The following is an 11,234-nucleotide window of genomic DNA, read 5'->3' on the forward strand; positions in this document are numbered from 1 at the left end:
ATGCCCAAATATATCAAATATAATATTTTGAGAGTTTATTTGTCTATTTGAAAGAGAGCGAGAGAGATCACCCATCAGCTGGCTTACTCCCCAAATGCCTGCAACAGCTTAGGGCTGGCATCAGGCTGAAGGCAGGAGTCTAGAACTCCATCTGGGTCTCCCAAGAACCCAAGTACTTGAGCCATCATCTGCTGTCTCCTGGGGTGCACATTTGCAGGAAGCAAAAGCAGGACTCGATCCCAGGCACTCCACTACAGGATGTGGTCCTCCCAAACATGATGAACCTGTGGCACCACAATGCCCACCCCCACATATAAGCTTTTAAAAGTAATGATTTGCGTATGATTTTTATAAATTTTAGGGAACATCACATAATAGAATTCTTCTGCCGCAGTTTCTATTCCTCTCTGTCCCAAACCCCATGATCTCAGGGTGGTTTAGCATAATATGTGGAGCACATATGTTCAGACTGACTTGATTGACATGTTACTCTAGTTTTATCTACCATCTTTCCAATATTCTCAATCACCTCTTTCTTTGTTTCTCTTCTCTATCTGAATAAGAAAGCACCCTTTCCTACTATTCCTGTAAGCCTTTAAGAATATTAGGAGAAAATCATTATATATCTGACTACTTATGTGCTATGGTATTGTTTGAGTAAGTCTTTTTTTCATTCATATACATTATAATTTTATCTATTTTTTTCAACTTTTATTTAATAAATAGAAATTTCCCAAGTACAACCTTTGAATTATAGCAGCTTTTCCCCCCATAACCTCCCTCCCTGAGTAAGTCTTGTTATCAAAGCTAATTACACTTGTTATCAAGCTCCTCAAATTCTTCAATCAGCAATAGAGTGATTCTTTGTCTTGTGTTCAGAATCTGATCATTTCTCATCACCCAATATCACCATCATTGCTTAACAGGATCATGCCAATAGGTTCTGAATTGGTTTTCCTTTTCCCAGCACTTTACTGTCATCTATTTCAAAACAGCAGCCAGAATGTTTCTACTAAATGCAATACAGATCATGTGTCTTTAGAGTACCTCAAAGTGTCACCAGTCTGAATATATTAATTCTGCAATCCATGAACTCCTCACTTACACCACAAGCCGCCTCCTCATTTCAGCCACACTGTAGTCCCTGCTAATCTCCTGTTTTCCAGGAACAATCCCACTTTGGGGATTTTCTGTAGTATTTCCATGGCTTGACATGCTTTTCGATTAAATATGCTCAATCAATCCATTACCTGTTTCTTCAGGCCTCTGCTCATAATTACATCTTCTTTAGGAGACCTACATTGCCCCCTGCCAAATATTACAGCTCTTCTTTCTCCGCCCTAACCTTGAGAATTCACCATCATTTATCATCTGCTACTATACAAATTAAATTCTTATTTATTGTATTATGATTTGTTATCTGTTTCCCCCCACTAGACCATAGATCCATTAGAAAAGTCTTTCTTTTGTTCACTGTTGTATTTCAATCACCTAGACCTTTTCCAGGCACATAGTAGGCATTCAATAATATTCACTGAAATGAACCATGAACTGGATTGAATCAATCGCCATTTTAGTGCTTGAAGTTCGAGAAGCGGTAACAAAGTATTAATGATTAAGTCAGTGGAAGTGCTTGCTGAAAGATACATCACCACCTAATAAGTGACAACATACTGGCAGTGAGGTTCTTGCTTTCCCTCCAAACAAGTAATCTGGTGGAGCATATTAATGAAAAGGACATGATTTATTCATTACTATTTGCAACATTGTGACTAAAAAAATTAAATTGTTTTGTAGAAGCTTGATACACTCTGAGGCCTTTCCAATTTCTTCACTGTTCTTCCTTGTTAATTTTTCTTGTTTTCTTTAAAGGACTGTAGGCAACTAAGCAATATCCTGCTGCTTTGGCGAATAATGGATTACTGACCTCTTGAACTCCTTCATGGGCATTATGTCTTCTACAGGTTTACTTAGCATCCTGGGCAGGGCGATAGAATTCGTTATTTCTTACTGGAAACCACATAAAAAGGAAAGAGGGTAAATCTTATTTTGGACACAGTACAAAAAGAAACAGATGACCAGCACAAGGCACTTTCCAATATCACTTTTTAAAGAATAGATTTCACCAACTGTTTTTTCCTTGGGGGAACAATGCTTTTCAACTCACCCTTCTGTTAATATCAAAACATAGATTTGAGATAGAAAAGGCAGAAAATATGAAAATCAAAGTTCCTTTTACTTAACATTAGATAATACTTTTTTTAAAGATTTATTTTATTTATTTTAAAGGCAGAGTGTCAGAGAGGGAGAGAGAGAGAGAGAGAAAGAGAGAAAGATCTTTCATCTGTTGGTTCGTTCCCCAAACATTCACGATGGTCTAGCTGGACCAGACCAAACGCAGGGGCCTGGAACTCCATCCTGGTCTCTCACGTGGGTGGCAAGTGACCTAGTACTTGGGCCATCTCCCACTGCCTTCCCAGGTATATTAGCCAGGAGGTGGATCAGAAGTGGGGCAGCCAGGACTTGAACCAGTGCTCCAGAATGGGAATCCAGTGTCCCTCCCATCTGGTGGTTCACTCCCCAATTGGCTGCAATGGCTGGGTTTGCACCAATCAGAAGCCAGGAGCCAGGAACTTCCTCTGGGTCTCCCATGTGGGTGCAAGGACCAAAGGGCTTGGGCCATCTTCTACTGCTTGCCCAGGCCATAGCAGAGAGCTGGATCAGAAGTGGAGCAACCGGACTCCAGCTGGCGCCACAGACGGCTGCTTTATCCGCTATGCCACAGCACCGGCCCCACGTTTTACCTTTGAAAGATTGACTAAAAGGTGTTGTCATGGTGAAGAAATTTTCTCATCATGGCTATTAGGGGTTCTCTCTGCTTCTTAGATTTGGATACCCATATCTTTCTCTAAATTAGGGAAATTTTCTGCTATTATTTCACTGAATAAGTCTTCTAAGCCATTCCATTTTTCCTATCTTCAGGAACTCCTAAAACATGTATCTTGTTATGTGATGGTATCCTGTAAATTGTGACCACTGGTTTTGATTTTTCTAATTATTTCTTCTTTCTTCTTGTCTGACTGAGATAATTCTGAAAGTTTGTCTTCTAACTCGAATTTTCTTTCTTCTGCATTGCCAAACGTGTTGTTAAGGCTTTCCATTGTTATTTTTATTTGACATACTGAGTTCTTCATGTCTAATAATTTCTAATAATTTAGTTTGATTTTTCTTTTTTTTAACTTTTATTTAATGAATATAAATTTCAAAAGTACAGCTTATGGATTACAATGGCTTCCCCCCCATATCGTCTCTCCCACCCGCATCCCTCCCCCTTCCCACTCCCTCTCCCCTTCCATTCACATGAGGATTCATTTTCGATTCTCTTTATATACAGAAGATCAGTTTAGCATACATTAAGTAAAGATTTCAACAGTTTGCTCTCACACAAACATAAAGTGAAAAATAATAGATGATTTTTTAAATGATGATGAAATCATATCAGACCTATTGTCATGTTTAATCCCAGTGAGAGTCAAGTTGGGAACTGATAATTTCTTCTCTTTTTTTTTTTTTTACAGAAGATCAGTTTAGTATACATTAAGTAAAGATTTCAACAGTTTGCACCCCCATAGATACACAAAGTGAAATATACTGTTTGAGTACTCGTTATAGTATTAAGTCTCAATGTACAGCACATTAAGGACAGAGATCCTACATGAGGAGTAAGTGCACAGTGACTCCTGTTGTTGACTTTACAAATTGACACTCCTGTTTATGGCATCAGTAATCTCCCTATGCACCAGTCATGAGTTTCCAAGGCTATGGAAGCCTTTTGAGTTCACCGACTCTTATCTTGTTTAGACAAGGTCATAGTCAAAGTGGAGGTTCTCTCCTCCCTTCAGAGAAAGGTACCTCCTTCTTTGAAGACCTGTTCTTTCCACTGGGATCTCACTCACAGAGATCTTTCATTTAGGTTGTTTTTTTTTGTTTGTTTGTTTTTTGTTTTTTGTTTTTTTTTTCCAGAGTGTCTTGGCTTTCCATGCCTGAAATACTCTCATGGGCTTTTCAGCCAGATCCGAATGCCTTTAGGGCTGATTCTGAGGCCAGAGTGCTGTTTAGGACATCCACCATTCTATGAGTCTGCTGAGTATCTCGCTTCCCATATTGGATCACTCTCCCCTTTATTTATTCTATCAGTTAGTATTAGCAGGTACTAGACTTGTTTATGTGCTTCCTTTGACTCTTAGTCCTTTCATTATGATCAATTGTGAACTGAAATTGATCACTTGGACTGGTGAGATGGCATTGGTACATGCCACCTTGATGGGATTAAATTGGAGTCTGATTTTTCTTTAATATGTCTGTCTCCCAGCAGAATTTGTTGTAGATGTCATGTATGGGTTCCTTTAACTCATGGATTTGCTTCTTTATGTTTTTGAGTAATCTTATGATTATTCTTTTGAATTCCTTTTTGGGCATTTCATCAATCTCTTCATCTTCAGTCTAATATAGAAGTTTTATTGTGTTCCTTTTGGGGAGTCATACTGTATTCCTTGTTCATGTTTCTGGTATTTCTACTTTTATTTTTCTTCATTGTGGAAACACTTGATTTTCTCCATTGCAAGATCTGTTCTTTCAAATGTGTCTCTGTGGCTTAGTAGAATGTGTGCTCCTTCAGATATATATATCAAGAAGCATGTGCTGGGTGAGATCAGGAGCTCTGGCTAATGCTCCAGTGTGGGCAAGAGTCCAGAGTGGCATCCAAGTTGAATGTGCTAGATCTCTGCTGTCATCAGCAGTGGGGAGGGTATGATTTTGCTGTCTTCGATATTCATAGCTCCAGCTCCCCACTGCCAAAGTGAACCAGCAGAAGCTACTAAACAATTTAAATACCTTGGGATAAACTTAACCAAGGATGTGAAAGAGCTCTTCAATGAAAATTAAAAAGCATTAAAGAAATAAATAGAAGAATACATAAAGAAAATGGAAAAATCTTCCATGTTCATGGATTGGACAAATTAATGTCCATACTACCCAAAAACAATTTACAAATTCAATGTGATCCCAATCAACATACCAAAGACATTCTTTCTAGGTCTCAAAAAAGTGATCCTAAAATTCAAATGGAAACACAAGACAGCCTGAATAACTAGAGCAATCTTAAATAATAAAAATGAAGCCAGAAGCATCACAACACCAGATTTCAAGACATAGTATAAGGCAGTTGTAATCAAAACCACCTGGTACTTGCAGAAAAATAGACCTGTGGACCAATGGAGCAGAAATGAAACCTAGAAATTAATATATCAATCTATAACCAACTAATCTTTGACAAATGAACTAAAATTACTCCCTGGATAAAGGACAATCTCTTCACATTCCCTTCAAAAAATGGTGTTAGGGAAATTGGATCTCAGCATGTAGAAGTGTGAAATAAGGACCCTACCATACACCTTATACAAAAATCAACTCACAATGAATCAAATATCTAAACAAAAGACCTGAAACCATCGAACAGGGAAACTAAGGGGAAAACACCAGAAGACAGTGGCATTGGCAAGGACTTCTTGGATAAGACCCCAGAAGCACATGTGATGAAGACAAAAATAAACAAATGGGATTACATAAGCTAAGAAGTTCTGCACAGCAAAGGAAACACTCAGCAAAGTGATGAAGAAACTGACAGAATGAGAGAAGACATTTGCAAACTATACATCTGATAAAGGATTAGTATCCAGAATGTGTAAGTTCAAGAGACTGAGCCACAAAAAAAAAAATCCAGTTAAGAAATGGACTAAGGATATGAACAGTATTTTTTTGAAGGATAAAATACAAAAGGCCAATAGACATATGGAAAGATGCTCTGGAACACTAGCCATTAGGGAAATGTAAGTAAAAACCACAATGAGGTTTTTCTTCACCCAAGCTGGAATGGCTATCATCCAAATATCCAAAAATAACAAATGGGGCAAGGATATGGAGTGAAAGGTATTCTAACACACTGTTGGTGGTAATGTAAGCTAGCATAACCATTATGGAAGACAGTATGAAGATTCCTTAGAAATCTGAAAATAGATCTCCCATAGAATCCAGGCATACCATTCCTGTTTACTTACCCAGTGGAAATGAAGCTAGCCTTTGAAAGAGTTATCTATACTTCCATGTTTAGAGCAGCTCAATTCATAATAGCTAAGATATGGAATCAACCCAGATATCCATCAACTGATGACTGAATAAAGAAAATGTGATGAATATACAAAGTGTGTATGGAATATAGAATATTACTCAGTCATAAGAATGAATCCCATCTTTGAAATAAAATGGATACAATTGCAGACCATTATGCTTAGTGAAATAAACCAATCCCCAAAAGACAAATAACATATGTTTTCTCTGCTTTGTGGTAGCTAATATAGAGAGTACAAAAATGTAATGTTTTGAGTTAAATTGACATTTTGAGATTTGATTAATGTTTATAGCTCTTGTCAGTGGTCTTTCTACTTTCTACTTGTTGAATTCTTTTTTATACTGGGGAACTAAGCTTGTTATTATAGAGTAAATTGAAAGTATGTTATCCCCAGATTTAAAAGGAAGATAAAAAGAAGGAGAACAGAACATGGGAGTGAGGGAGGATGGGTGGGAATTATCATTATATTCTTGAAACTCTATATATGAAATACAGGACATATGTTCTCCTTATATAAATGAATAAATTTATAAAAAAGGAGATGGAAATTTATTAAATATATAATGAATTATAAAATATTTTAATGCATAACTTTTTCAACCATAAAACTATGACTATTGGTTTTCAGATGAAAACAGCTGCTGATCCACAGAAAAAAGAATAACTAGGAGTACTTAGTCATAAAGCAAACAGGCTATTTTGGCTGCTAATTTCTTAGATTCCACAACCATGCTCTGTATGGAAAAAGGAAGCTAGTTGTCTTGTGCATTCATAGAGACAGATGTGAAAAAGCTTAGTAAACATAAGGATACAAGAGTAGAAAAAATTTGCCAGGAATCACAAATTTTCTGGATGGAAAAATTCCATAAACAAAATAGATCTTACTTTCTTCAAATGTTCAGGTAGATACTATAGTTTAAAATTAGGGAACAATATTGATGACCTATAAAGGTTTCTTGGAATGCCATAATTGTTGCAGCATCTATTTTGTAATTTTTTATAAAAAATGGCTGGTAACAAAGAAACAAAATCATATTTCATGCCATTTAAAAGAAATAAGTACCATGAAAAATATAATTGCTTAAAATATGACTTTTTAAATTTTAGCTACTCAAACTAGTCTTTTAAGGAATCTATTTTTAGATTGCACTGTGATTTCTTTATGCTAAAGTAATAAAATACTTGCAATTTCTTCAAGTACTTTTATGGTCTTTTTTACATTCTAGATTTATCTTGTGTTCATTTTGAGCTAATAAGGTCAATTTTCTTTTTCAAGTATTTAGCTGGTTTTTTTCAACCTGTTTATTGAATACTTCATCCTTAGTGGCTGATTTTAAATATTGCCTTTTGAGTTTCTCTAAGTTCAGTCACCATCCATGGACTCTATCCAGATCTAGTAAAGTGTATTCAGTTTATATGGTAAGCATCAGATAGCATATAAAAGTACTTCAGAATATTTGTGGAAAATGGATTACAAGATAAATACATTTTGGTGCAAAATATTTTTGAAATCTGTGCATAATATTCTCATACATATTTCCATGAGCTTTTTGAAGACCTCTCATATTTTACTAATAGTTATAACAGGTCTTCTTTGATAATCTTTTTCTTGGAAAGAATTCTGCTATGGTCCTACATATATTCTTGCTGGTCAATTTTATAAAATATATAATCTGATTTAGTAAAATATACATGCATAATATATATACACTTTTCATATAATATATATGAATGCCCTGAAAAAATTATTGCAGACAAGCATCAAATTGCTAATGTTAGCTAACTCAAGGAGGAGGTTGGGACAGTGAGTTGTAGAATGGTAGGCACTTGATTACAAACAAAAGGGGATCAGATTCAGATGTTAAGGAAGAGTGTTTGTTTGTTTGTTTGTTTGTTTGTTTTTGAGAGCCAGTGACAGAGGAATAGCATGCTTCCGTCTGCTGTTTCACTCTACAAAAGCCCGCAAAGGCTAAACCATGCAGGGTCGAAGCTGGGAGCCAGAACTTACTCCAAGTCTCCTATGTGGGTGGTAGTAATTCAACTACTTGAACCATCATTACTGCCTCCCAGGGTCTGCACTGACAAGAAATTGATGTCAGGAGCTGGGGCCAGGTATCAAACACCAGTAGTCCAATGTGGAACACAGGCATTGTTTTTTTTTTTTTTTCCAAGTTATTTCTTTATATGAAAGTCAGAGTTACAGAGAGGCAAAAGCAGAGGCTAGAGAGATAGAAAGTTTTTCCATCTGCTGGTTCACTCCCCAAATGGCTGCAATGGCCAGAGCTGGGCCAATTCGAAGCCAGGAGCCAAGAACTTCTTCCAGGTCTTTCACATGGGTGCAGAGGCCCAAAGACTTGGTCATCTTCCACTGCTTTCTCATGCCATTAGCAAAGTGTTGGATTGGAAGTGGAGCAGCCAGGACTTGAAACAGTGCCCGTATGGGATTCTGGCACTTCAGCTGGCAGTTTTACCCGATATGCCATGGTGCCAGCCCCAAACACGGTCCTCTTAACTGGTCCTTCAATCACTAGGCCAAATTCCTGCTCCCAGAGAAGTGTTTTCAGGAGCAGTCATTAACACAGCATTTGAAGACAAATAGGAATTAGTGGATGTAAGGATGGAATGGAGAACATGTGAAGTAGAGGAAAAAGTCATATGTAAAGTGATATTTCTTCAGGAGATTGCTAACTATTTAATTTATTATTAGGATGTATAATGTTTGCTTGAGTGTTTGAGCAAGGGTTACTTTATCAACTGCAAATATATCTAAACTGGTAGAACATTTTGTGACCACTTGGATAAATCATGAAAAATTCTAAATAAGACATTATCATGACTGAGTTTACAACTTAAAAACATCAGTGTGATATCCATTTGGAGATTTGAAAGGATTGTCTAGAACCTACGGTAGAAGATTACTGCACTATCCACTTGTAGATCAGATAAACCCTGGTTTTCATGGAGTACAGTCTCTTTGTGATGTCACAGAGATGCACAATTTGGGATATGCTCAATCAGACTTGCCCCAAACGGTAGAGTTAGAAACGTGCCAGGGGATTCCAATTCAATCCCATCAAGGCGGCATGTACCAATGCCATCTCACTAGTCAAAGTGATCAGTTTCAGTTCACAACTGATCATAATGATAGGATTAAGAGTCGAAGGGATCACATAAACAAGACTAGTGTCTGCTAATACTAACTGATAGAACTGAAAAGGAGAGAATGATCCAACATGGGAAGCGGGATACACAGCAGACTCATAGAATGGCAGATGACCTAAACAGCACTCTGGCCTCAGAATCAGCCCTTAAGGCATTCAGATCTGGCTGAAGAGCCCATGAGAGTATTTTAGGCATGGAAAGCCAAGGCACTCTTTAAAAAAAAAAAAAAATACAAACAAACACCTAAATGAAAGATCTCTGTGAGTGAGATCCCAGCGGAAAGAATGGACCATCAAAGGAGTAGAACAAAGAAGTAGATACCTTTCTCTGAAGGGAGGAGAGAACTTCCACTTTAACTATGACCTTGTCTAAATAAGATCAGAGTTGGTGAACTCAAAATGCTTCCATAACCTTGGCAACTCATGACAAGAGCCTCAGGTGATTACTGACGCCATAAACAAGAGTGTCAGTTGTTAAGTCAACAACAGGAGTCACTATTTCTTTCTCCCCATGTAGGATCTCTGTCCTTAATGTGTTGTGCTATGTGAATAAATGGTATAACTAGTACTGAAACAGTATTTTACACTTTGTGTTTCTGTGTGGGTGCAAACTGTTGAAATCTTTACTTAATATATACTAAATTGATCTTCTGTATATAAAGATAATTGAAAATGAATCTTGATGTGAATGGAATGGAAGAGGGAGTGGGAGATGGGAGGGTTGCAGGTGGGAGGGAAGTTATGGGGGGGGGGGAGCCACTGTAATCCAAAAGCTGTACTTTGGAAATTTATATTTATTAAATAAAAGTTAAAAAAATAAAAAAATTAAATGCAATATAAAACTTTATTACAATTTCAGAAACAGTGTTAAAGTTTTTTTTTTTTTTTTCATTTATTTTTCACTCAAAACTTTCTTCCATCCTCAAATCTGATCTGGTCTCTAAGATCTTTTTTCCTTTCTTATCTCCTTGCATTCCTGGATATGATCTATTTTTCTCCTATTTTTTCTCTTTCTTGATCCTTTTTTGGGTTATTTCTGATTCTCAATTCCTTTAACTCATTATCATTGTGAAGATAGCAGATGGTTTTTAAATAAATATCACAAAGAGGGGGAAGAAATATAGCAAATACTCATACATAAATCATTTTTACTTGATAAGCCAGCGAAATGTGATTAGAATGTATTTTGACATAGAAGTAAGGCTGGGGAGGGGATGGCAGTGAAAGCAGTATGGAAAGTAGAGTGACAGCCATTGGGCATTAAGTGTGGGATGATGTAAATTGGACACTGAGGGAGAAAGAGTAGAGGTTGTCTAGAAATACCTGCCAGGTCTCCAGATTGTAAAGTAGGATAATTTGTGGTACTATTGATTCAGGAGAGACTAACACAGTTGGAGAGGAGTTAGGGGATGCATAATGAATTCCACTTTGTAAAGGTTGATTTTAAAGTGTTTTAGGTTAGCCAAGTAGAACTCTCCAGAGACAGATGGATAAAAAGGACCAGGCCTTAGGAGAGGAACAGACTTAAAACTCATCATTTTAAAGGTGAGAGTTGGGCCACAGAACAGAGCTCAGAGACTTGAGGACAGAATACTCAAGAGTCGGAAGACTGGAAGCTACCAAAGGGCTGAAGAAAAGTAGAAACAGAAAAGGAAGGAGGCAGATAAGCAGGTACAGGAGGAAAATTCTTCCTATGTCCATATCAGATATTAACAGAGAAGACAGGAGCCATGCGAACTGAGATCTGGAAATTGATAGATACGGGATTAAAAATTGTTCATTGCATTGACCTTATTAAGAGCCATTGCAGTGGAGAAGGGGATAGGAGTCTATTGCTGGCAGGAACGTAGAGCATTCTTTCAATAATATTGTCTGTGATTTAAAGA

The sequence above is a fragment of the Oryctolagus cuniculus genome, chromosome 4 (assembly GCF_964237555.1).
Source record: "Oryctolagus cuniculus chromosome 4, mOryCun1.1, whole genome shotgun sequence".
Taxonomy (NCBI): Eukaryota; Metazoa; Chordata; class Mammalia; order Lagomorpha; family Leporidae; genus Oryctolagus; species Oryctolagus cuniculus.